Below are 27,113 nucleotides of genomic sequence, written 5' to 3'. Positions count from 1 at the left end.
TTTCCATCTATAATTTTCCTATTTGTCAAGTTATTCCATATTTCATGCTTGGATGCAGTCCTTTTCCTGTGCTATATATTGCAGATGCTCGTGCCTCTTAGCGATAGCACAATATGTCTTTTCCTCGGTTGTTCAAAAATTCAACAAAACTAGATTTCAGTCATCATGAATTTTTGGAAATCTCGTTGTATCAATCCATAATTAAAATATATAAAGCCTTTTTTTCATCATCATATCTCCAAGTAGCTTTCATTGAGCTGTATAATAGCGCTTTGTCGTAATGGTTTCTTCAGCATCATCATACAGTCAGAACAAAGGATATGCACATTGTGAAAATCATGCAAATAAATGCAAATTGCTGGCTGGAGGAAATAATGGTGAGGCAGGGGGGATTTTGTATGAAGAGAGGAATGCCAAGGACTTATATGCAACACATGCTGGACAGCCTTTCTTTAAAATACTGGAACATAACGTCATATAAAGCTACACATACTGCTTTTGAATATTATTCAAAATCTCTCCAACTATTTCTTTCTTCTTGAAAATATTGATATCATCTGTTTGCTCACAGTGCCTAAGAATATACAGCTTTGCATTTTTTTCTTTTATGCAAAACGTCAGGCTATATTCTTTTTATGATGCAACATAATACACAGAGCTCACTGAAGTCTCTAAAATGCAATGAATGCAAATGTGATACACTACCAGCAAACAACTATGTATAACGTGTGTATACATTTTGGGATGATGCAACACTTTGATGGTGCTGCTTCAGAGAAATGCAGAACAGATATTAGTGACAAAGACACTAGTAACAGTTACACCTCCCTTGCCTTCTTAGCATAAATTCAGTCTTTATCATTAGAGACGTTTTGATGAGTGTTCCGTAATCCCTGGCATTAGGTAACAAAACCACAAGTAATTTTTCTCTAGTTCTAAAAAAGAATATGTGCTTATGCAATTTTCTTGATGTTAGATTTTGCTCTCGTTGTCAATATTTTAAGCACTTCTAGGATTACTGCAGATTAGTCAATAAAGGATGTGCTAAAAGTTTCACTTTTTTCTCACAAACAATTGCTTTTGTTTCAAATTACTTATTTATTTTTTATCATATTTTTATTTAAAATACAGTTTTGCCCATTCAATGTTTTTGTCATGCAACATTCTCTAGTGTGTTTGTCTCATCACAGATAATTTGAAAGTGAGATTTTAACCTAAGATCAATTAGCATAGTAATGCCCTTAAACATGAATTAAATGATTTAGGAAACTATAAATATTTCTTGCAATGAATTTTTGCTTCACATCCACAACAACAAAAACCTAATATTAATTTAAATATGGACTACATGGTATCCAATAGTTAGATTTAGAAACAACCAATCATTTGTTTAAATGATTAAAAATAAATGTTAAAAAAAAAAGAAAAAAAAAGGTGGTGGTGGTGGTGGTGGGAGGTCCATTTAAATCATAACACCCTCTTTCTTTCAGAAAGCATAGACACACTGACAAACCCACAGACACAATCTGGTAGGGGAGAAAAGGGGGAGGGCACAAGCAGACAGACATTCACAATTGTGCATAATAATGTTAACATTCCTGCATGTCTAATGCAGGGGGTATTGAGACAGACACTAGCTGGTCCGCTGTCTCGCTGTATGCTGTATTTGTACAAGGCTCTAAATAGTAGGAGAGCATAATGATGTATTAATTTTGGCCTGCATTCACTTGTAGTGTTTGGACTCCTTGCTGATGTTACTAACAGGCAATTAATGCAATCTTTAATCTTATGCAAGATCACGTTTTACTCTCTAGTCTGATTGCATGAAACTGTAGGCGTACCATTACTTAAGTAAACCAGTAACCTGTTGTTGCTCGTAATGTGTGTAAACAATTAAGCATTTTATTTTTCATTTTCTTAAATGGCTATTTATTTTATGATAGTTATTTAGACTTACAGACTCAACAATGATATATCAGAGTAAATAAGGCACTATGATTTTATATGGAGAACTAAGAAACAACGATGCAAAGACTCAATGTTTTATCATTTATCATATTCAAAGGTAATTACTTTAATGGTGTAACATGATTTCAAATGCATTTGCCTTTAAGTGATCCTCCAGTGTTGTGACGCATATTTTTTCAGGGGCCTTCCAAAAAGAAAAGCACAAATAGGGGAAGCGAATATGAAAATAGAGTACCGGCATCATAAAAGATGGAAACAAAGAGGGACAGACAGCATATATGCTGACAAGGACAGGCAAAAGATGAAGCTCATTTTTTTGTGAGCACCCAGTGGCGTCTGCATTGCAGATCACTGAAATCCCCCTCGAGTGCGTTCCTTGGCTTAAGGGTGGTGCAGTGGGGAAGGGTGAACAAGGGATGGGTTTATCCTATTTTTGCTATGGTACACTTTGTTTTATTTATTTATTTAATTTTTTCTTAACTCCTTCCCCCCACCAAAATATATATTTTGTCTGTCTGCATCAAATGTCAAGATAATTTCCTGGGTGCTATGAGGGATGTGTCTTCCAATTCGGTATGTGTGGCTGGGTGGTGGATTGTGGCGGCGTGTGTGTTTATGTGTGTGTGTGTGGATGTGTAAGAGTGAATGGGGAAAAGGAAAGGGGCATGGTGAGGCAAAGAGAGAAACCAGAGGTTGTGCGGGGGTTCAGTACAGTATGGTTAAATTGGTTCTCTCTGAAGAGCAACAGCGGTGTGTTGAAGCCGTGCACACTTCTCTGTGTGTGTTTGGTCTGGTTAAAAAGAACATGATCCAATTATTAATAGATGCTTTTGGCTGGGTGCGCACGGACACGTACCTATCCTCATTTGTGAATTCACATGTTCAGGTCTTTTGAAAGTTCAGCTGAACTGAATAGCATAAAAGAGAACAAAACACACCATATATTGCAATAGATGCTCAATGATTCAATGTCAATGAAGAAGAAAATGACAAAAGTCCTGCTATTTTTACAGGTATTTCAGATATGCACACACAAAAGTTAAATGTATAGGTGTCAGTAAAAAGATTTTTTGTGTTGGTTGACAAAAATGTCTGACTCTCATTACTAAAAGATATCTTTAAAGTTACACATTTTTGTATATCAGCCCTTAGTTAACATCTTTTCCGTCCTACTTTGATGTCCTGCCTTCCAAGTCTGTATTTTTTTCTTTTTTTTTTAATTTCACGTTTCCCTCATTATCATTGAGTATCCGTGCCTCCCTTTTATTCCCCATGTTTAGTACCTTTAGATAGACATAACCTTTCTTTCTTTCTTTCTTTCTTTCTTTCTTTCTTTCTTTCTTTCTTTCTTTCTTTCTTTCTTTCTTTCTTTCTTAATACACAGTTGTCCTTTTTATGTTGCTGTTACTGCACAGTTTTTTTTTAGAAAAGGCCCTGCATAAAATCTCTTGTGTTCTTATTTTTTATGTACAGATGAAACTGAAAATATTTTATCTCTGCATGTCTATGTTCAACTGTGTAGATTTGCACCTATAAATGTACCTATGTGTTCATTTGAATAGTTTTCTGTATTTTGTTTGCAGCTATATTTTACGTGCATGAAGGCAAACTGTGTGTTTTTTTGCAAAATGCAAAAAAAAAGTCTTATTGTAGAGAAAGGGATTTGCATTCGTCAGTCGTGCATACACTGATGTATGTTCCTGCCCCACAAATGTCACTTTCCATAACCCAGAAAAATTACACCAGTCCCACCTAATTACGCATATTCATGATGCTGTTTTGCATAGTGCTGGTAGCATACGTCTGTTACAGGCCGCAGAGCAGAAGGATGTGGTTGAGTGAGAAGGCTTTCAATCCACTGATTCAGCGCGTCTCTGCCACAAGCATCAGCTTGATAACAGCACCTCCATGCCATTTTTTTTATTATCTGAGACCATTATGGAAAGAGAGCTTTCTGTTATTTCTTGCAGTCAGTCATATATCCACTGCCTGCAGCATGTTCAATCCAAGTGGGAATTTTTAATAAAGAAATTAGGTTTTGTCCTAGATTATGAAGGTCATTTTGAGAATAGATCAGATTCAACTAATGATCTTTGAAATACTTTGTCATTTGTACTCCATCTTTTCTGTGTTTCCTTTTGCTTTCTCTGCTTCTTTATATCTTTTATCCTCCTCCAATAGATGTGGTTCTCTTGGTCACTGGTAATGGCTATGCAAATCAGAAGGAGATCGAGGATAGTAAATGGAAACAGCCAAAGTTATGACTTAGAAGACAGAGGAAGTGGATCAGTGTTAGCGACAGGCTCAGTGGCTTATTGTAGCACTTGCAGAACAGACTTAATCAGACTTCGCCCAGCTGTAATGAAGAAGCGAGGGTCCAAGCTTTGGAACTGCTTGTGTAAACAGCAATTGTTTCAGTGCAGGGTTCCAACCATGAACAACAATGTTACTGTTGTCCCGCCAGCAATCATTAAGAGGTGAACAAAAGCAGTGGTGAGGAGTAGTGGGGATGGGAGGTGGGTGAAAAAAGGGCATGAAGGGAGGAGAAGGGGGAGGATGAGGGTGTAAAAAAGAGGTACTAAGGAGAGTAGGAGCAGGTGGGAACCTGGCAGGAACAGAAGATGGGGTGATTGGGGGAGCAGAGAAAGCGACTTGGTGAGAGGTGCTTCTCTGAACCATAGATTTTCCTACTCTTTAATTGTGCTTTTTTTTTATTACAATGCTGTGTCTCCTTTCCATTTTCCGTTGTCTGATTGCAGCTTTCCTTTCTTCTCGTCCCTCTATCAGCAATTCCTTCTTTCACCATCCCATCAGCCATCTACTCAATTCCTTCTGTCTGCCCTTTATTCCTCATCCTCTTCTTTTTTTCTTTTCTTTTTTTGCACTGAGGGTGGTGAGGGATGTTTTGCTTGTCATTCTACCTTTGAACCACCTTTCCCATCCAGCACCAGAGTGAAAATGGGGCTGGAAAGGGAGGGAAGATAAAAAACAAGGAAAACTGTGTGTGTGTGTGTGTGTGTGTGTGTGTGTGGGTGGGTGGGTGTGTGTTGGGAGGGGGGGCATGCTGCTTCCTGGCTTAATGAACATGGGCAAAGTATGATTACAATAGAATGCCTTACGCTCCTGTTAGTAGAAGCAATCAATTAGCAGAGAGCACACTGCTGGCACACCATCTTTCCTGCTTGGCCACTGGCTCATTTACAGCCCAAACGAGTGACCAAAGGAACTCCCTTGCCTCACTGGTTTTCCCACCCTTAATGCCTAGTGGACACAAAGGATTTAATTTCAGTGCCGTGATGTGAAAAAAGGGACAGCATTGAATTTGCATTTCTACTACAATTCACTCCACATTATTTGGAATATTACTTAGGTTTTACAATAATTGAAAGATTTACTGTAGTAAAATGTATCTGTGTGTGTGTGTGCGTGCATGTGTGTGTGTGTGTGGTAATGTTGGAATGAATGCATTTAAACAATTCAAAGTTAATCCCTAAACCAAATTTAGTTCTCATATCTATAAAATGATAGGATGTTGATTTGATAGTTGAAAATAGTCTGTGGCAACATATTGTACCTACTAAAGGTTGGTTCCACAAGATGGAAATCAGACATCACAATGAATCTGTGAGTGACACTGACAATTGCATACCAAATTGTCACTCGGGTTCCATCAGCAATTCATGCAGCAGTTGGGTGAAATTCCTTCATGCTCTTCCCCTCCATGTTTTCTTCCTCTTTTTGTAGCATCTAGCACCAGATAATGGCAGCAATCTTTATAGTGAAAAAGGCAAAGAATATTTCTGCCTTAACACGGGTACAAATCACCACTGCCTGGATGAGGATCTGCAGAAGTGTCTGTGATGAGTAGAACAGTCTGCTTTCAATGAGGATCTTAGCTGTGATTCTAGTCACAGGCTGGAAATGGAGGAAACAAAAGGAAATGAAAGAGTAGAGGAGAAAAAATGTATAAAGAATTGAGATACTCCCTTTTTAGTTGTATATAGCTATATATATATATATATATATATATATATATATATATATATATATATATAGAGAGAGAGAGAGAGAGAGAGAGAGAGAGAGAGAGAGAGAGAACCAAGGTGGCTTCAGGTTTGGGCTCAGGGAATCTGCTGTTGCGTTTTCTGTTATAAGTTTCAATGAGGAAATGAATTTATAAATTCTTCAATTCCTCATTAAATTAAATTTCCAGTTTGTTTCAAATGTCAGGCAGCAATAGATTGAGAAATGTTTATTCTACAGAGCAAATGGGGGACATTTTGAAATTAATCTAACACTTTATTATGTTTATCGCGAGAAAAATTGCACAGCAGTTCAGCTTCTACAATCATTAATTACTTTATATATAAAAATTTGACACCTCAATATCACAAATCAGTATCACCAAAAGATCCGTACAGACGCTTTAAGAGTGCATGCTCATCAAGTCCATCAAAAAGTATCTAAACTAAAATATGTTTGTGCCTCAAATAGTATGCACTTGAATCTATTTACTCAACTAATGAAACCATTTTGTTCCAAGAACCAATAAGCTGTGTACCACTAAGGATCCCAAATAAACATATGGCTTCACATGACTGACGCTAGCTGGAAGCTAAATTATCAAAGCAGACAAAAAAGGTTTCCCATGTCCACAAAACTGACATGTATTTAGACATGCAAATGCCAATGATTTAATATAATTTTATGAAAGTCAGTTTTGGTCTACAGAAAAGTTCTAGTTTTGCAAATATGACTTGGCACAATGTAAATGATTTTAGCACCAGTTAAGATTATATCAGGACACACTTGCTCATTCAGAATGAATATATGAGACAACATATAATCATGTTCAAAGAATATGCAACCAATTGTGGTTGTAAGAGCAGCTGTATGTTCAGAGTAAAAACATGACAACCCTAAATAAGTGACCCTACTTTTCATCCTTACTTTTGTATAAAGCATCTTATGTACCTTCTTTGGACTGTTATAGGTGTTCCTCCTCTCTTATCTATTTCTCCTTGATCATCTACTGTGCTTTGCTCACTGCTGGGTCTCTGTGTACAGGTAGTCATGCCGCTGACATTTGTGTCCAAGTAGAGCCCAGTGGCATGGCCTTTAGCACCCCTTGCTGGTTCTCCCTTCACCATGAGTACCCCCTACCACCATTCTTAACCCACCGACTCTTCTTCATCTCTGTGCACACCAGTCTGAGTGTGTGTGTGTGTGTGTGTGTGTGTTCGTGTGCTTTGGGACCATCCTGTGTGTACAGTGTCTGTGTATTTAAGCCATGTCCAGATCAACCACGTTCATGCTTGCCTTTAGCCTGTGTGCACAGTAGGTGACATGGTATGGAGCAGGCCTCTTTCTCTGCTGGATGCAGGGTGAGCAAATACAGTTACTATGTGCTAGGGGAAGGTGGGACTGCCATACACACATGTGAATGAAGATGGTTACCTCAAAAGTGATCAAGATATCAGATCTTTTCTCTTTAAGACAATAACTTGAGAAAATATCTAGAATTTGTTGCCTTTGATTAAAAAGTAAGAAAGAAAGACAAACATCCATTTTTTCTATTACAGATCATTTTAAAGTGTTTAAATCTCACTATATTTTTTTCATTTTTGTAGCACTGGGATGTGCACATTGAAAAAATTGTAAAGGCTCATTGTTCATTCTCAGAAACACACACTCACATGTGCAAATATAAAGACAGGTTCCCTGCAGCCATGGGAAAGGAGAATGCTGAGGTTCAAGGTCATTTCAAGTGTTCTGCACCCTGGGGCAATCCATTGTCAATGCACCACATCCTTCAGCTCACAGCTCTTAAATTCACATACAGGATATTGTGAGCAGGTTCTTATTTTACAGACAATATTGAAAAAAAGGACACATCAGCGGCAGGAAATGTTTGTCAGGTGTGAACATAACTACTATAGTCCACTTGCATGTACAAAGTTCTGCATGTGTAGCAGGAGAGGCACAATTATCCATGTTTGTTTCTGTATCATATTTTGTATAGACAGAAAAGAATAAAATGTATGACTTTGATTGTTTGTCACCATCCTTTAGCTTTTCTTTAAGAGTTACCACTGTTTGGCATCAACAGAATAATAATTGTATTTGTTTTGTTTTTGTTTGGTAACGGAAATGACAGCGGCAGAGATTCTAGATGCAGTGAAGGTAAGGAAGAGGGAAGGAGCAGCAGTGGGTGTGATTAGCTCCTTTGTTGGAGGTCTGTTTAGCTTCATTGGTTCCAGAGAATAGGTTCCTAATGAACCCAGCCAAGCTTGGGCCAAACTTTGTGCTGTAGACAAACTAAGTTATGGTGGTCTGGCAGAGCGCTGGGGGTGAGCTGACTGATATACAACGCCTGGACATATGGTCTCCCCATCAGGGCCTCTCCAAGCCACTTTCTCATGTCCTGGCTTCTGTGTGAGTGTGTGTTTTTGTGTGTGTTAACATCAGAGGGGATACACGCAGAAAGAATATTTATAGTGCACATTTTTGTATTTGTTTGCTAACTCACTGAGCAGAGAAACAGGAGAGAAGAAAAAGAGGGATTTCTGGGGGTATGAGGGGAGAGGGTAAGAGAGGCTGGTTGATGCTTACTGAAAGCGACAGAGGAGAGAGGGCTGCAGGCTTTGTCTTTACAGCTGACCCCAATACAGAATCCTTTCTGACACGTCCTACAAGACATAGAGTAACTGAGTAAATCAGGCCAACTTGGCTTTGTTGTGGCGATGGCTCCACCAGAACAGATGGATAACAGATTGAGGATATGAAGGAAAAGGGTTTGAGGACTTTTTGCGCCTCAAAATTCATGACAACAGCTAATTACATTAGTTGTAAAGTGGAACATTGGAAAGCAAGTTTTTGCATAGATTCTGTGTGTGTATTTATCTTTGCATTTGGATGTACAGATGAACCTCACTGTGGTTATCGGCTTATTGTTTGGGTCAGGTTGGAAGACGGATATCTTCACTGTCCCACCTACAAGGCTTGTGGTAACTGAGCTGGCGAAGGGGAGAATGGGCCCACTACAGGGCCACACAGCAGGCTCAAACAACACTTATTCTACTGGCCAAACTGTCAGCCAGAACAGCTTCATTGTGCCCAAAATTAGAGTTGAAAGCAACGCAGAGACTCAGTAGGGGAGGGGGCTTGGGAAAGTAGGGAGAAAGATGGTGGATGCAATGGCGGAGAAATGAGGGAGGCAGTCTGTGGGAAATCGGGTGACTGGAAAAGGGGGAGTCCCAGAGAAAGTGCACTCTCTGGGATGAATAGGGTCAGACTGTGTGAGTTCATTTCAGTGAGGAGAATTCACATAGATCCTACAAGAGGGGCACACAGCCCGGAGCAAGGCAGGAGCCTTGGATGGAATTGTATTAAAATGTTTTTGGGATAATGGAGGGAAGTGTACCAATTTTGTCTTCTACTGTCTGTATTGTTGCTGTATTTAATCACACCATTCAACCACTAATAAACACTACTTAAACAATGGCATTACAGCTGATTTGCTGTACATTTAAAAAATACATATCTAGTATGGCTGCTTTGATTTCCCCTTCTCTATTGTCAAAATTAGATTGAGAGTTTGATAAAAATGTCAAATATGTATTATAAGTAACTGTCACACTTAGACCCACACAGGTAACCCACAGGCATTAGACACTTCCATGTAAGCTTCTACATGACGGACTGCAGTCACAAGCTTTGAACTGTGGCCTGTATGTGGTACAACAAAAAGCCCCTTTAGACTGACACTAAACCACCTTAAATCAGTCCAGCACAGCTTTACGTCACCATTCTCCCCTTTGTCTCTCCATTCTTCTGCTATAGCTATTTCAAATTCATCTTCCTGCCCTCTGTAACGATTGCAAAGGGGTGACAGAGTTTACTTAGTCACACTGAGTTAAGGGAGATGAGGAAAGTCTGTCATTTTGTGTGTGTGAGTGTGTGTGTGGGACACACAAAACAAAATGCAGAATGGTATATACACACACACACACACACACACACATGCACACCAACCCCGTTTGATCCAGAGCTAGCCCTGCAGCTCCCAGAGACTCAACAAAAGGCCTCCTCTATCCATTGTATGAGCTGTGTGTTTCCCAGGAGAGCTTGAGCTCAGTGAGAGAAGGACCCCAGATCGCTTTCGCCTGACATGGATGTTTATTCGCTCCATGGTCCAGCAGAACACCCTCAAAAGGGCTGGCCTGAGCATTTTGACGTGCATGACATACAGTTTTCAAAAAACAGAGAGGGGCTAGAGGGTGTGAGAGAGAAAAAAGTGAAGTGAACATCTTGACAGATGAACAGACGTACGAGACAGACAGATCGTGAACAGGCCTGTCTAAGAAGGTGTTCACAGTGCACTCATATGAAAAAGAATATTCAGGGTGTTCTTCGCCATTTTATTTGCTTCTTGTCTTTCTAGTCAGATTCCTTGTCAACCTTGTTCATGAATGTAGATCCACCCAGTGGGTGGGTAGAGATTTCTTCCTGATCTTGACAAGCCCTTCCATCCCTGACTGCATACTAATTTCTCCAGAACTACTGTGCCAATGCAAAACAAATACAAACTGCCAAGGCTACTGTTCATTGCTGCAGAAGCAAGGTTTCAGAAGGCTAGCAGATAGTAACTGTCTGTTGTGGGTATGCGATTATTCAGGAAGTCAGCTGTAATAAGGGAAGCTTACAAAGACGGCTTTTGTAGTTGGCATATTGGTGTCTTTAGGAGTCTGTCAATATGTCTTTATCATAAATCCCAAATTAAATGGACAGAATTCATCCACCAGTGAATTAAAAGGTCTTCAAATGTTTAACTTGAATTCTGGTGATATCCAATTTTGACAGTTGCTGGTTTCAGATTTCAAAGTTTTCATGGTATATACCAATATCTTTCCTTAGCTGCTCCAATTTCTCTTGTAGTCTTTATCAAAGAGGTTTGAATATTATCTATCAGCATACCTCAGTTTCTCTGACAATATCTTAAGGTTTCCTTCAGATTGAGCGGGCCTGCAGGGTTGATCATGGATCTCAGTAGAGCTGCAGAAGCCGAGAGTTGAAAACAAACATGGTAGACTGATACCATCTAATCTGCTGAACACCATTATCGTCTAAGATATCGCTATACTCCCTTCCATACCCGTACAAACTCACCCTCAACACCACACTCTCCCCCCCTCTACCCCCTTTGAGGTAAAAGCTTATGTGTTGAAGCTCAGAGTGAATGTAAGCTATTGTTATGGTGTAACCGGACTCTACAGCAGGTTGTTTGATCCTGTTTTGGGCCTGAAAAGGCTTTTTCTTACTTGAACTGCCACATCAGCTGAGAGGGTCAGACAGCAGAGTCTATTTGTAGAGTCCTCTGTCTGTCTGCATCTTTCTTTTTTTCATCCTCACTTTGTCTCTCTTTGTTGGCCTAACTTTCTCACCCAGATTCAGGTTTGAGTACATAGTTTTAATTACAATCAAGTGGAATGTGCACTCATTCACTGGCTGTTCTTTGACAAGGATATGTGCTTTTAGGGACACTCTGCTCTACTTTTCTATTTTTTCCTTCTTTTTCTTTAAACAGGAACATCTTGTATATCAACCTCTGTGCAGACATTGGGATTATATTCATTGCTTACCTCTGGTATAGCAACAGCTAAAGAGAATGTTACTGTGTTTAGATGACAAAAGCTTTTGTAGATTGTTTTGTTCACCCACAGTGCTTCCCATGATACATCCAAGCTCTTACGTGTTCCTGTTTACCCAAAATGATTTCATTATTTACGTTACAACATAGAATCATGCTGCTGTATTGTCAAATGTTTTTAGAGGCTGACTTGCACTTCTGTGCCTTTGTTCCTGTTTTAACACTGTATTCTCGATTCATGATCTGTTTGGCGTTCAGTGTGGACAATGTGCATGCAAATATCTTCATCCCATTATACTGACCCTCTTTGTATTCCAGCTAAGAGCTATAGATGAAGAGTTGGGGAGGGGGTGGAATTATGCTGTATGTTTTTTACCCTTTTTTTTGGAACCCATTTGAAATGTGAGAAACTGTATCTTAATTTGCATAAGAATAATTGACACTTCAAATTAGCCTTCCAATCAAAGAGGATTATTTTTCTCAGCATATGTGCAGGCAGTGAACACTGCCATACTGGAGAATATGAAGGAGAGGGCAAAGAGAGTAGGAGCAGGAGGGGGCATGTCATAGAAGATTAACCCTTTTATTTTCTCAGCTAAAAGTGGGGTATTTGATGTGCCTTTTTTATTGCAAATATAATTCGATATACAGTAAAACAAACATTTGTAGGGGAATAAATTATTTGTTCCCTAAATCAAATGATATAGTTGGGAAAAATGTTTCTGATTTATTGGTATGTTGCCTTTGGACACTTTTAGTGTGCTTACTGTGTCTTGTGTAGGTTTACACATATATATATATTGACCACAGTGGCACTGGGTACAGGCCAAGAGGGTGAGTGCTATTAAATGGAGTGTAAGGCTGTGTGTCAACTGGATGGATGTGTGCAGATTGAGGGTTTGTCTACATTAAACCATTAAGGCAAGTGCAATGTTGAATTATTGATAATAGCTAATGAAAAGGATCAGTTCAGGATGAACCACACCCCAGAGGCTAACACACTCATGGTCACACATATACACACATTTTCTTGGTTCAAAAATCTAGTTTAGCTTTGTACAGGGTAGAGTCAAACTATTATCCCTGTGTTATTTCTCTGGTCGAAGCTCAGTCTTCATTGTTTCATTATGTCTAACACACATTATAATCCATTCCACTTGAGAGCAAGAATGGCTGCAAAACAGCATGAAGATAGTGTCTGTGTGTTTTCAGGCCTACCCAGCTGACAAGAAGAGAGCCTGTTTTTTAAGACTGAGCTGGGTTTCAGGGAGAATAAACAACCAAGATTCCTTTTGGGGGAAGGGGCAGAGATTGAGGGCTGAGGGTTTGGGGTAGGTGGGGGGAAAGCCTCGGCGCCAGCCCCTCTGGAGCGCTCAGCATCCCCCCGCTTCTGGGATGGCGGATGTGTCTGGGTGTATCCATGACAACCTTGCTGCATGCAGGGATATACCACGGCAACATGGCCATGGAAAGTTGATGTAGATATGTGTGTGTGTGCAGACCTATTATGCCCCACAAATCTGACTGATATTAATATTCACTCAGTCAGGCTTAAGCTGCTGAGGCCTCAGTCGCCTGGCTGGTAGGAAGGCATGCATCCCTCCTTCATTTTAATCTATTACTGATTATGTCTTCTGTAAACATAGTCTCATGTAAATAAATGTAAGCTGGTTTTCATAGCAGTATGTGAAAACTGACTTGCTTATGGCTCATTGAAGCACAGTCCTGCGTTATCTCATACTTTCACAGAAACAAAGAGGTGCTCCCTCACATACACTCAGGTCAGGATTCACTTACTGTCCAATCCACTCACTCTGATGCACGTTGTCACACACAAACTTGCACATTCACACTCATAGCTCTTGCACAGATCAAGCTGTGTTATAATAATCCCATCTGGGATGGCCTGGTTTCTCACTCAGAAAGTACCCACATAATCATGCTCTGATGAATTCTTGTGTGTACATGTGTGTGTGTGTGTGTGTGTGTGTGTTTCTGTAAGAGAGAAATAGACAGAGAGAATGATGCTTTATGTGACATGGGTTATATACTGTTTTATATTTTAAACCCACCTCTGTGACTGCACACGTGCACACATTCTCTAAAGCTCACACATGGATGTAGAGTCAAGCTAAGATCCTGTGGGAGTGTATTTTTAACCCAGGCTGCCTGTGCATTTTCTAAGAGGTTAAAGGGCTGAATGGTGAATCAAGTAAATAATTCACAATAGCTGAAACTCTTTCAATGTAACCTCAGAATGAAAAGGGGGGGGAGACCTAAGAGACTTAGTTATGTAGTGGCACACCACAGTCCAACCCAATTCTACTTACAGTTTTGATTTAATTGTACAAAGAATCCAGAAACAAGTTTTGAGGCATGACTCTCATCTTCTGGTAGTCTGATTCTATGAATTATCACTGAAATCTGTACAGCCATACTTATGCATTTACACCACTTAACAGTACACCTATCCTGTGTTTTCAGGCTGGATGAAGATCATAACCCATAAATGACTGGAGCCTCCACACCGAGGATGTCAAGCCAATTCAGCTGACCTCAGAGGTGACTGAGCTTTCTTTCGTGCAGCTTTACTGTTTTTCTCTTCACATGAGCTATATTTCTGCAATGAACCGGGAAAATTTGGATTATTTTTTTTAGAGAATGGTATGTAAAAGTTTCTGTGAGACATTTTGAGTGACATTGCTTTTGTCAAATGGTTGATTGAAGTAGATGCAATGAGTAATGCTGTGCTAATGAAATCATCTGACCCACATCCAATAGTGCTATCCATTTCTCTAGAGACACAGAAAGGGCATTTATACAGGTAAACCATGACTGGTCCCTAAAGTGAAAGAAGGTTTTTTCAGAAGGAAGAGAAGCATCCATTATTTACCATACTGTGGTTGCTAGACACTTAGGAGATAATGCAGTGCTTCAAGCATACAAAACACAGAGCCTCCTTGGTGCTGGCAAGGCCATTGTTGTATGTTTTGAGCATGTCTGTTTCCATCCATACTGACAGATGAAAAAGAATATGTCTCCCAAAGGTTCAGAAGCATGGACAGAGACAGAAAAAGGAGAAGCAGAGAATGGGATAGGGGAGATATGTGTTTGTTTGTGTCACTACTTTGTGCAGGTATTGTGCTCATGTCTGTGCACTAGTGCACCGAATAAGTGTGTCTGGTTACAACCATCTATGTGTAAAGTTGTGTGTCTCAAAACTTACAGTTCCTACAGTCTTGCACTGTTTATTCTGCAAATATAGTAATCTTACCTCAGTTCTTTACCTCTACATGCACAAAATCTTTATAAGTAGTTATGCTTCAGTCAAGTCTTATTCTCTGCAGATCAACGGCATCAGTTTCCTCTTCTTGGCAAGTTGTAGCATATGACTGCTGTCTACTGGGAATAGTTAGCAATAGGAGACAAAGACATACAACTCCTCCACCCTGTTTTCAGACTTGGGGCAACACCAGACACTACTTTGTGCCTTTGTCAATTTCCTGAGGGACACTTTGACATCAAATCATTTTTTGTGGATGAGTGGATAGCACTCCCAAAAATTCTTGTATTTTTCCACTTAAATGCGCATTGTGATGAAATGCATAACTATCTTTTTTTCCTTCTTCTTTTAATATGGGCCTGCTGTCAAACTTTTTTGTTAAATCTCTGCACACAAAGATATAGTAAAATGCAGAAAGTTAAAAAAGACTTAACAAAAAGAAAGGAGAAAAGTAGGCAAAAAAGAAGACCAGACAGTTTTAATCAATCCAATTTAACTGGGTAAATCTGGTTATTGCAGTGCCATTGTAATTCTTTATTTCTAATGGTTTGGATCATTAAAACTAACAAAGAAACTTGACAAACTGGTCACAGCGCCCTTTTTTATAAGGTGTTATGAGCTGTCTTGAAATGTTTATCTCTGTAGAACAAATTAATTAAATTTGATGAAAACTCATAAAATTGAGGCAAAACTGGCAGAAATTTAATTTTACTTTCATGCTCATCACTCTGCTTTGAGAACATGGCTTGTGTGAAACATCATGTTCAACACACCATCTCCAAAACATGCACCCTTGGCTTGATTGCCTACATGCCAATAGAGAGCCGTTCCCCAGGTGTGCTGGATATGTCAAGATATTTTGACTGAAAAAATAAAACCAAAGAATCAAAAAACTACATCACTGAATATAAGAAAAAATGGTAATACAAAAACTAAATTAATCTATTTTAATAATGACTGCATGCTAATCCTAAAAGTTTCACGACTGACCTGCAAATAATCTTAATTTAACTGTTGTTTGTGCAGCAGAGTGCTGAAGGATATTTAAGGTTCAGTAATGTAAGATGTTATGATCAAGTTGGCTACAGTTATGAGCTAAACTGTGGTGGAAGATGCATTTTTGCACACTTTTTGCACCTCTGTTCCAAATTTTAAAAACAAAAGTATTTAAACCGATTAACTTGTTCATCCTAAATATGTCTTGTCTCATCTGCTTTTGTTTTCTCTTACTTTTAAATACAAATTCAATATGCCACAACCATCATCATACTGCATATTCCAAAGTACCAATTATTTTTCTGAATTTAGCCACCGCATTAGCCACTCTATTAGCCACTCTATTAGCCACACATTAGCCACTCTGGCCGTGGCAGTATGATGTAAGCCAACTACAGATAATGCAGATCAATGGGTGGGTTACATTTACAGTGTAGGAAATGATGAAGCACCAGTAAAAGTTAAGTACCAGTGGTGCTGACGTGATCTGTCGGGGGCCCCCCCAAATCAAATTCTGCTTGGAGCCCCATGAAGGTTCAGACTGGCCCTGGATTGTTTATTTATGGAATAATGATCTTCAAATATTTTATGAGGCTCTTTGTGGTTGTCAGAACAGTTGCATGTGAAGTGTCTAATGGCGTCCAATAAAGTGATGGAGGTGTAGTAGAAGGAAATGACTTTAATCCTACCAATAATCATTTTTTTAATCCTTACCAGGAAATCTTATTTTGTTATCATGAACAGGAAAAAATATATGTGTTCTAATAAACAACTGCCTGATAATAAACCAGAAAGGAGAAAACAGTTGTATTTTGGCCTCAATACGGTAGCCTGTGCTTGAAAGTCTTATGCTTAAAGTTGCGATCCACCCAGAATATGCATGTCCTTTTAAAGAAACAGGTGAAAATGATGAGAAAATGTTTGTATTTATGAGATTCAACAAACATCTTTCATAGACCGGTAGTTCAAAGATCTGCATTAGTTTCTGCTGCCTGTTGGAGTTCTAGTTTAGAGGACACTGCTGTGTGTCTGTCATGTGTAAGAGTATGAACAAATCACTCATGAGGAAGTCATGATTTGTTTGTTCAATGGTTTTTAAACAACTTTCAATACTTAGACAATTAACATGAAATGCAAAGTGCCATTATAGATTTTTTCACACCCTTTATTGTACTTTTTTTCTTTGTCTTTAGTAACTAAAACCTTCCCAGGATGCAGACATCCTCTTAACGTAAACTGCAGTGTCAGTGGAGCCGATCAGGAGTGTGCATAGAAAGGGACATGTAGTTTATTCTGCAATCAGCTGCCATTCATAGACAGCAAGGCAGTGTGTGTCTTTTGAGGTGCTGTGAGCAGACAGGGTGGTGTGCTTGAATTGTCTGAATCTACGTCCCTTCATCTTTTGAGTTGGGCTGTGTTTGACTGCTCATGGTCTAGGAACCCCCAGGGCCAATCCAGCACTGATCTGTATTGTCAGCCAAGCATCAGAAAAGATTGTTGATGGATACAGCCTGACCAAATAAAGTTATTCCATATATTCTGAATTCTCTAAGACACAGGAGAGTTAGTGACAGCACCTTGGAAAGAAGTCGTCTACTTTTAAACCATTTCAAGTGTCTGACTAGATATGTTAGCAAACAGATGTAGAGTACACTTCTGTTCAAGTAATTGGATCCTAATTTGACATGCTGCTCTGTTTTTGTTGTCTGATGCTGACAATGACACCACATAGTGAAGCTTTAACTGAGACAGTCAGCCATCCTTGCTATCTCAAATAGCCCCAGCTGTTTTGTTCAGCCTACACAACCATGTTGGACTCCACAGCTTGCCAATGAGTGCTGTAATTACAGTGAAATTTAATATCATAATGCCTTTTTGGAGGAAAGGAGTGTTGAGTACACCAGAAGTAATGCAGTAAGGGCTGAAGGTACAGGTAACTCAGGTTAGAGTACAGGGGAACCGATAAGGCGTTCCTCAGTCCTTATAGTTTCCCAGTCTCCTCAATGAGAGAATAATATGCAGCTGTAACCCTGAGACACTCTCAGGCCTGTGTCCTCTGCTACAAAAACCTTTGCTGGGTGTCTTATCAGGTTCTAAGGATATCGTGTAAGGCAATACATGTGAGAAGTGCAGAGGGAACAATGGGAGGAAAGTGCAGTGTGATATGAGGGTACTAGTGTTGGCGGATACTGCTTAGGCCTTTGTCGCCTTCAAGTACACTGGGAACTTACAGCTTACTGTGTTCCTTTGATTCAAGGCTTGTGCTCTTGGATGTGGTGTAATTCTTCAACAAGCACCTCCCCTCATTCTTTAGCAATGACAAACTGTACACATACAGGTGTGTGTTTGTGCTGGATAAAGTGTAACTAACTTTTGCTCCACCTCCTTTTGAATGTTCATTTACACCTGTAAATGTTTGTTTCGTTTATTCAGGGTTTTACTTTTTCAATCAAAGTATAATAATCTTTGTTGTAATAAAATGTCATACAGTTTGAGTCATAAGCTGAGATTTAAGGAAATAATTGTCATGTTTCTTTTTTTAGGTGGATCGGCCATCCAGATGTGCAAGACAGAGGCCTGAATTTCAGCAAAACAGAGGCTTCAAGATCTCAGTTTATACTGTCAACCTATTTCTTTGTGTCTGACAACCATTTCTATAAGATTGTTGACTAAACTGACAAATGCTCTCATCTCCATTCTGAAAATAGAAACCTCATAACCCACTGTGACTTTGTTTTAATAGGCATCAGCGTGTTCATTTTATTTTCTGTTTTTTGGGAGAACACTTCTCAAAATAGATGTTCTGCACATTAAAATTTTTATCCCATGTAAATGATTGAGTTTTATCAAGTATATTTTTGACAGCTAAATAAAGACTTTCTTGACTTTAGATAATGTTTTAAGTGTGAGTTATTTCCTCATTTCTGTGCGGTGTTGTGCCACTCCAGGTAAAGAACAGTGTGCTTGACATAATTGGGTCCTGTTTGGCTGTGAAAAAAGAGCATGAAAGCTGATAAAAGCTGGCGGTGTGATCAAAGCACCATGCCTCACAATCAGAGTTATACACCAGACACAGATGTAGTTTATCCCGGTAAACTAACAACATTTGAGGAAACAAATTTCAAAAAGCACCAAGAAGCTGTCCTATTTCAAATCTGTTTCATTTTGGAGCGCTGATGTGTGTCGGTTAAAATGCAAGTGTTTCTGCAACAATGAAAATCACAATATTCTTGTTATTTAATTATTTTTTAAAAGAAAAAGTACAAAAAAAAGTTTGCTTGATTCACATATAATTGGATGGATATAAATGAGGATCATAACCTCTACTGACAAATAGTTTCTTATGGAAAAAAAGTCTCTTTTTTGTCTTCTTTCTCTCTTTTATTATGCATTTATTACTCATTCATCTTAATGTGCTTCTCCATTTTCTCTTTTCCTTCCTAATCCTATTAATTCTCCCTTTCCCTCCCTACTTAACATTCATTTTTACTATATTTCAAACACTCACCCCATCTTCATTTCCTTTACCGGCATCACTCTTCCCATCTTCTCTACATCTGTCTTTCAGGCTCATCTATTCATGCTTCTCCACTCCCAGGCCATACTCATTCTTTTTCTACCCCCCTCGCTGTTTCGTCCTGTCCCTCCCTTGTATTTCTTTGCCTCTCAGATCTCAGATCACAGTCTAGTCTTCCGCTTGTCCTGTCATCACATTTTTCACACAGCCTCATCTCTTAATTGGGCCTGTGTCATCATATCATACCATGTAGAATACCTGATCACAGTAAGACATGAAAGATGGCCTCCACCTATCCCTGTACAGCTAGATAGACACACATACACACACATGCACACATATCATGTTCATACACTCTAGTGGTCATATGGGACATGAGTTCAAGCTGATGGCTGTGTCTGTGTACATTTTTGCACCTCATATGTGCTGCACAATGCTGATGGGGTTGTTATACTGGGACAGATTAGACAGTTTGCATTCCAAGAGTGTCCAGTGATGTTTATGTTTGTTTAGGGCGTTTTGTGATAAGACAAAGGATGCCCTGGACCTAGCAGTGTTGCATCTACAGGTAACTATCAACATAAAGAAAACACCAACAAAAAGTTGAAATATCTCACACTTGTCTCCACATTAAATTGATTAAACTATGCCCAATCCAGTCACTCTAGCTCCTGTTTACCTAAAAAATATGCCATAACAGTTAAATGTTTTTTCCTGTTCAGTTGGTAATAGCTCAGAAAATGTCTTATTTACACAATGCAGCAACGCAGAAGGAGTTTGTCAGTTTAGACAAACATATAATCTAATCACATGCCATCATTCTTTGTAGTGGCCGTATTGTCAAGACACATTTATTTTTTAAGGATATTACTGCCATTAGCTTTGTTATGTAAGGCAAACACAACAACCTGCAACATCATGCACATGGAGACTGTGTACACCAACCATTTTACATTTATGGAAGTTATAATTACACATCATACTGTGTGTGCATATCACACTCCAAAGAGCCTGATGTGTCTCTGCAAACACATTACACAGTAACAGTTTATAATCCTAACCATTTTTCTCTTAACTACTTTACTGTACTTGGTCTAGCTGTAATTTGTTCTCAAGACTTGCACGGTTAAATAAAAAAAAACTAAAAAAAAAATGAATAGAAGTGCATATACTGTGTCTTCAGAGAAACTTATAAAAATATAAAAAAGATTTTTTAAAAAAAGAAAAGATATATCAGTATCAGGGTAACCACAGAAAGAAACAGTGATATTCAAGAGACAAGAGGTAAATTCAGTTTCCTGAAGAGTCAGTCTGGTTTACACTCACAGTTCACAACCTTGTGAACAGTGGTACATGCCAAGATTATAGTCATAGTTCCTGTTAGACCAGGCGGTTTTGTGTCATTTTACCTGGTCCTGCACCTCCCGGTTTTGGTAACTTGTCATGTGCTGCGCAAGTTGTGTTTTTGAAAAGCTAAACAAACTGAAGAGAAAACAGGTTTAATCTCCATAGACATTTGTGACACCACTCAGAACTAAAGAAGCTTAAACTATCACAATGTAGCAAAATCATCAAATACCGCGACAGGTAAGCTGAAAATTGGTAGTTATATTTTTGTATGAATAACATATCTCATGAACAACTCATTCCTGCTGTGTGGCAGTGTAATTTATTCGTAGTGATACCTGAGACTGTTCTGCTTTCCATTGTGCCCATGAGCATTCATTCCTGCAAGCTGATGCAACCTATAATGGTAGAAAGAAGACTATATAACCTCTAGTGGTTGGTGAAATTGACAGCATGTGACATGTAAAAATATTGCCATCCAGGTGACTGTTGTATTATAAAAAGTTTACTTTCTAATGGTGTGCTCTAGTTGTTTCGTAATTCTGTGTGCCCAAGAGTAAGTGATGGGTGTTCCTGATGCACCAACTCAGAAAAAAATCAAAGCCTCCTAGATAGCTAATTTATGAGCATGTACAGCTATGCTGTATAAAACTAAAAAAAAATGACAAACCAAATAATAAAAACAATAAAATTGTGCAGCCAGTTTTGGTGACAACGGTTGATAAACCATAAATATTACAAAGCCTTTCACAAACAACCCCACCATAACAAGGTTGTTACTCTGAGCTACATATACCTTAAACTTAATGGGCACATAACATATTTTAATAAAAACAACAATCTACTACAGATGGAATTTGGTGCATTCATCTTGAAATCTGGAATCAAAAATTCCTTGAATAAAACAACCTCCAAAATCATCTGGAATGTATCATTACCATAACTAAAATCATAACCACAATTGTTTCCTTAACCTACCCAAGAAGTTATAATTTCTAAAGGCTGTTACATACTTCGCTAGAAGCAAGAACATTTTTCTTGTTCTTGAGGTCACAAGAACAAAATTGCATCATTTTGCTCTCACAGACTTGAATGGGAACAGTTCTCGACCGAGCTTTCCTCTCCAGGGGATCCGAGAAGTATTGTGTGATTGGTTGGACATTTGAGGTGGGCATTGTGGAAAAGAATGACGCTTGGGACCTTAGGAACAAGCACAAACGTCTCGCTTCTAGCAGAGTATGTATGTAACAAGCTTGATTCTTACCAAGTGATATCATTGTCTGAAGCCAGGGAGGAAATAAAGTTTTGTTGTGAGTTCTTGTGTTTACGTGTGACCAAGGACTAGGAAAATAGCGTCTGTGGAGGCCTTGGCCTCATTATTAGAATGTATGTATTTTACCTCAACTATGATTTTTTTTCCAACACTAACCAAGTAATGTTGCAGCTTAAACCCAACTTTTCACTTGCGGAGGTATTTTTCAGGATGCTGTTGTAGTTATAGGAACAAACAGCCTATTTGGATGTTTTTATCAGAAGAATTTCATGGAGTATCATAATGACAACTGCTGCAAGTCCAGTGAGTCTCAAACAATCCATCTCAGATTGTTGGACACCAATACTAAGACCTCACTGCTATCTATCCCAGCTTCTTTTTAACTGTGACAGGAAGTCAAAGTAACTGGAAAAAAACTCACGCAAACAAAAGGGCATGCAAACACCCCAGTCAGGATCTGTACCAGGACCGTTCTTTCACATAATTAGTTATTGATACAACTATTGTAATTAAACCAAATTTGCTTTTCTTCATGTTTTGCTTTATTCTTAATCAGAGCTCAAACTTCTTATGTCAGGAGTTGATTTTGTCGTTTTCTTGATGTGACAAAAAATAATTATGAGACTTTTGGTCTGACATGGGAACATAGCCACAAGTCTTCAAAGCAAAAGATCTATTACTGGGCAATGACTATTAAAATTAATTTAGTAAGAGAAAGCTTTGTCAACTCACTTGAGGAGCAAGTGCTGCTGAGCAAGGGACAACATCCTGATTTTTTAATCTCAGACTTTCCCTTGAAAGTGCAGTGATATTAGAAATGGGAAGAATTTTTTCATCGGAAAATGAAGAGTAGACTATTCATGTTTCATTGAGATTAAAGATTTAATCACATGCGAAAATCTTAAAATGAACACACTTGATACGCTCTTGTAGTTGCTACATTATAATTTTTGGGGGACCACAAACATGACCTTGGTAACTGTTGCCAAGGAAAGCAGAGAGCAGAACTTCTAAACTCCATTATGTGATAGAACTTTTTGTGCTGCTCTCTTTGACTCCCTACTCTTTTTTTCCACAAGACGGCACAGTATTTCACTTTTATCTACAGATAGCAGGACTTTATGTTATCTTACTTTGTTTGGGAGAATATTCACTAGTACGCTCCACCCCATGATCCTAACAGACAACAAAGATACAGAACTTCAAGTGTAGAAACTTCATGGTGAGAAAAATGAGTTCTTACTGAAACAGCCATTTGTGTGTGTGTACAATTTTCTATATATATATTAATTTTTTTTCTCTCTCTCTTTCTCTCTCTCTCTCTCTCTCTCTCTCTCTCTCTCTCGCTGTATATATATATATATATATATATATATATGGAAATACGTGGGAAATGTAGGTAAGATGTCCAATCCTCCACTTTCATTATGATCACCTTTTATCAGAACAGGCTGCTATGACACACTGTCTCAACATGCTGAGGCTGTCTTGTTGAAGCTGGACAAGTATAGGGGACACATAGAGTAAAGTGTGATTGTCGTGTGTGAACATGCACATGTGTATCTTTCTCTTTTGGTCCAGTTGAAAGTGATTGATTTTGAAGTATAGAATGTTGACAGAGTGTTCAGCAATCCCAGGAGGTGCGAGACCACAGGGCCAAAACAGGGGAGCAGCCTTCACTTTCTTTCTCCACCTCTTTTTTCTCTCTCTCCACAAGTTCTCCTCTGCCCTTTCTCATCCCTCACATCTCCCTCCTGTTCAATCTAACCTCTTTTTCCTTATTGCCATTTTTAGCCTCCTCTCTGATGGGTTTATTGATAGGTAACATTGATATTTATTGCTGCTAATATGAGCTGCCATCTTGCCAGTAGAGGGTGGGGATTCCTTATGTGGGTCAATAAAAGACAGACATGCTTGCTGATTTTCTTTAAATTCACAGCTGTTGGAGTTTATACCTCAGAAACATAGCTCCTGTCAAACTCCAATCTACAAGGATGAGAAAAAAGCAACACAGATGTGAAATGAAAACGTCAGGTTCTTTTCTTTTTAATGCTTTGATAGGAAAGGTATATTTGTAGACTTTATGAATCTGCTTTTACCTACCACTTTTGCACCACTGCAATGTATAATCAAAGTATAATTATTCATGCAGTGCAGGATTAATACACACAGGACACTACAGACACTGATGCTCAGAAACCTACATCTTTAACACACCCACAACCATAACTTGTGTAATTCATGGGTATTACAAAGCAAATGAGTATCAACATCAAAATGATCAAAAACTAAAGAACCAGTTAGCTGAATAGGTAAAGGATCAACTTCAATAGACCAAGCATAATGATTTTAGTTGTAAAAGGCAATATTTATAAATTTATGTAAGTTAGCACAATCTCTGCAGAATTTTCCAGTCTATAAATAAAACAAACAAATTAATTTAAATGTCTTAAAATATTTTATTGGGAAAATAATAAAATGATATTTGCTGAATAAATAATCCATTCATTATGTACACTTTTATTATTATACAGATGTCATGTCAGTAAATCATTTGTGAAACGTTCCTCCATCATGCTGGATTATTACAAATGGTAGAACCCGTTCCTTCAAGTAAACAACGTGTTTTTTCTTTGCATTCTCATACCTGAAAGAATTATATTCATGTTCCAGGTCTTATAGACTCGGGCCTTTGACCTCTTCCTATTTTAATGCCAGGTAATCCCAGCAAATACCTCTGGGCTCTTACTGCTAAAAGCTAACTCGCCATCCTCTGATGGAGTTCCCGCAAGACTTTATTCGTTACTTGCTTTTTTTAAAGAAGCTTAATATTAGGGGGATTTTTGTTCTTCTAATGGCCATTTTTTCTATTTGTTTCCTTTCTCTTATTATCTTCTAGCTGCCCTGCTTGGACCTTTGGCTTTAACCATCCATTTTGTGGTGCTCTAAAAACTTTTTATGCTTATTTATTGCTGATGCAGAACAACTGATTCTTCTTCCAGTAAGCATCAGTTTCAGTTTCAATCATTTTATGTTTTAATAAGCTAAAAGAAAAACTGATCTTGAATCTCTGCAAGTCTGTCAACTGCATTTTGTGACCATGAACGTTGACCATTAGCCAAAATAGATGTTGCATTTTATTTGCTGACTAACCATCAGCCACTGCGGCATGAATTTTTCTGAACTGTCCGGGCTGGAACCACTTTTAATTATACTCAGATTGAATGATGATTCTATACATACACTTCTACATTTTTTTGTCAGCCCTGTACTGCTGAAGGTACCTGTGAATGAACTTAGATTTCTTATAGGAGATTTTGGTCAGCATGCAAAAGTGCAAGTCAGAAAATAAAGAAGCTCTGTTAGATGTGCAGAGGCAAAAAAAAAAAAAAAAAAAAAAAAAAAGAATACTGTTGGCTATCTCTGACAACCTGAATTGTATTGCAAAGGTGGAAATATGGACTTTGGGTAATCTCAACATTAATTGTCGCCATAAAGAATAAATTAAGTGAGTTAAAATAAATTTCTTATGCACCAATTTCTAATTTAGATCATGTCTGATAATGAATTCCCACATGACAAATAATCTCTATCTCATAGGAGAGCACCCTCATACTGTTGAGCAAATTTAGTTCAGCTGTTCAGTCTTAAGGTTTGAAAGCTGTAACTGCAAAACATGTAGTATTTCAGGCTGGCTGGTTGTCACAAGGACCAAAAGTAACAAAACAAAATCAGTGATCCTCTTTGCTCCACCATTAGTGATGTTGTGTTACCCACTCTTGGGGCTCCAGCTTTGTTTTCCCATCATACCCATGTTGCCTGCTGGTTGGTTTAAACAAGCAGTATTCTTTTTCAGCCTTTCAATTATACCATGCCCTGTAGCAGCACCCTGCACCCTCCACATACACCAAGACCGGAGCCAAGCAAGTGGGAGGAATTGATTTGAATTTGCCCACTAATGGGTGTTTTGGTGTTCCTGTGGTGTTTCTGTGTGTTTGTACTGTGACTGTCCGATTTTAACTCCTTGTGAGGAGATGTTTTCTGCATTACGTATTGTTTGGAGAAATGACCTACAGAAGACTTGGATAAATTTGAAGGTGATGCCCAGAAGGGAAACCAGAACCAATAGACAGCAGCCAGTAAAATGATAAAAATAAACAAATACCTTTAAACATAAGGGCTTGGGAATCAACACATTTTCTTTGCAGTATTAACATTAGGCTATCACATATAAGTTAAATACAGAAAAGAAAATCTCAAATACAATTTCACATATGAGGCTTTAGGAGTTACCCCTCCTAATTTTTATTTATTTATTTTTGGGCCCTCTACTTGAAATGGAAAACAATTAAAAAAAAAAAAAAGAAAGAAAGAAATAGAACTTCCATTTCTGGCCATCTGATCGTCTGCTTGTCTGTGAGTCCTACGACAGCCAGACTCGGGTCAAGTTCTTCCTTTGAAAGGGTGACAGAGAGGCTAAAACCGTGCAACCACAAAAGCAGCCAGTCTAGACAAGGCCCCACAGTCCTGACCCCAGTTAGACCCTGCCCCCCTGGGGCCCTAAAACACCTTTGTTTCCATGTTGATAAATTCCATTTCCTGTCATACTAGCAGCACAACATACACTGCAACATCAAAACTTTGAAACTTGAACCATGGGCATGTAGCCTACATTGCAAGTAATGATATTACTTTAAGTCTAGTATTGTTTTTGCTATGATATTAGAAAGAATATTTTGCAATTCTAAAATATATATTTATTGAAACAAAAAGCTCAACAAATTAAGCAGTGGGATTTGTAGAAAGTGGAATGTGAATATTAGACTAAAGCACACTGCTCCACTTTGGTTTGTTTTGATTTTTAGGTAATAGTGCCTTTGCATTCTTAATATGCTAAGATTTTAATGTAGGATCTTTTGCTCCGACGGACATGTCTAGGGGGTTGGAGACTGGTGACATGAATTATCATCTAGTCCCACAGCATAAATTAACATACAGCTTTAGACAGAGCATACAAGATCAGGTCCATTCCATTCAGAGATCCACAAGGGAACATGACCTGAGACTGTCAGTTCTACGT

The 27,113-nt window shown here is 38.5% G+C and overlaps 1 long non-coding RNA gene across 2 annotated transcripts in view; it reads left to right on the top strand.

Annotated features, from left to right (window-relative positions):
• Positions 1 to 18,765, top strand: part of LOC121648440 — a 38,112-nt gene extending 19,347 nt beyond the window's left edge. For both annotated transcript variants that reach the window (XR_006011977.1, XR_006011976.1), the window contains exons 3-4: positions 14,102 to 14,179; positions 18,440 to 18,765. This is a non-coding gene — a long non-coding RNA (uncharacterized LOC121648440). The remainder of the gene's footprint in view (positions 1 to 14,101; positions 14,180 to 18,439) is intronic.
• The last annotated feature ends 8,348 nt before the right edge of the window (positions 18,766 to 27,113 follow it).

Source organism: Melanotaenia boesemani, chromosome 11 (assembly GCF_017639745.1).
Source record: "Melanotaenia boesemani isolate fMelBoe1 chromosome 11, fMelBoe1.pri, whole genome shotgun sequence".
Lineage (NCBI taxonomy): Eukaryota > Metazoa > Chordata > Actinopteri > Atheriniformes > Melanotaeniidae > Melanotaenia > Melanotaenia boesemani.
This window is presented reverse-complemented; position numbering and strand designations above follow the sequence as displayed.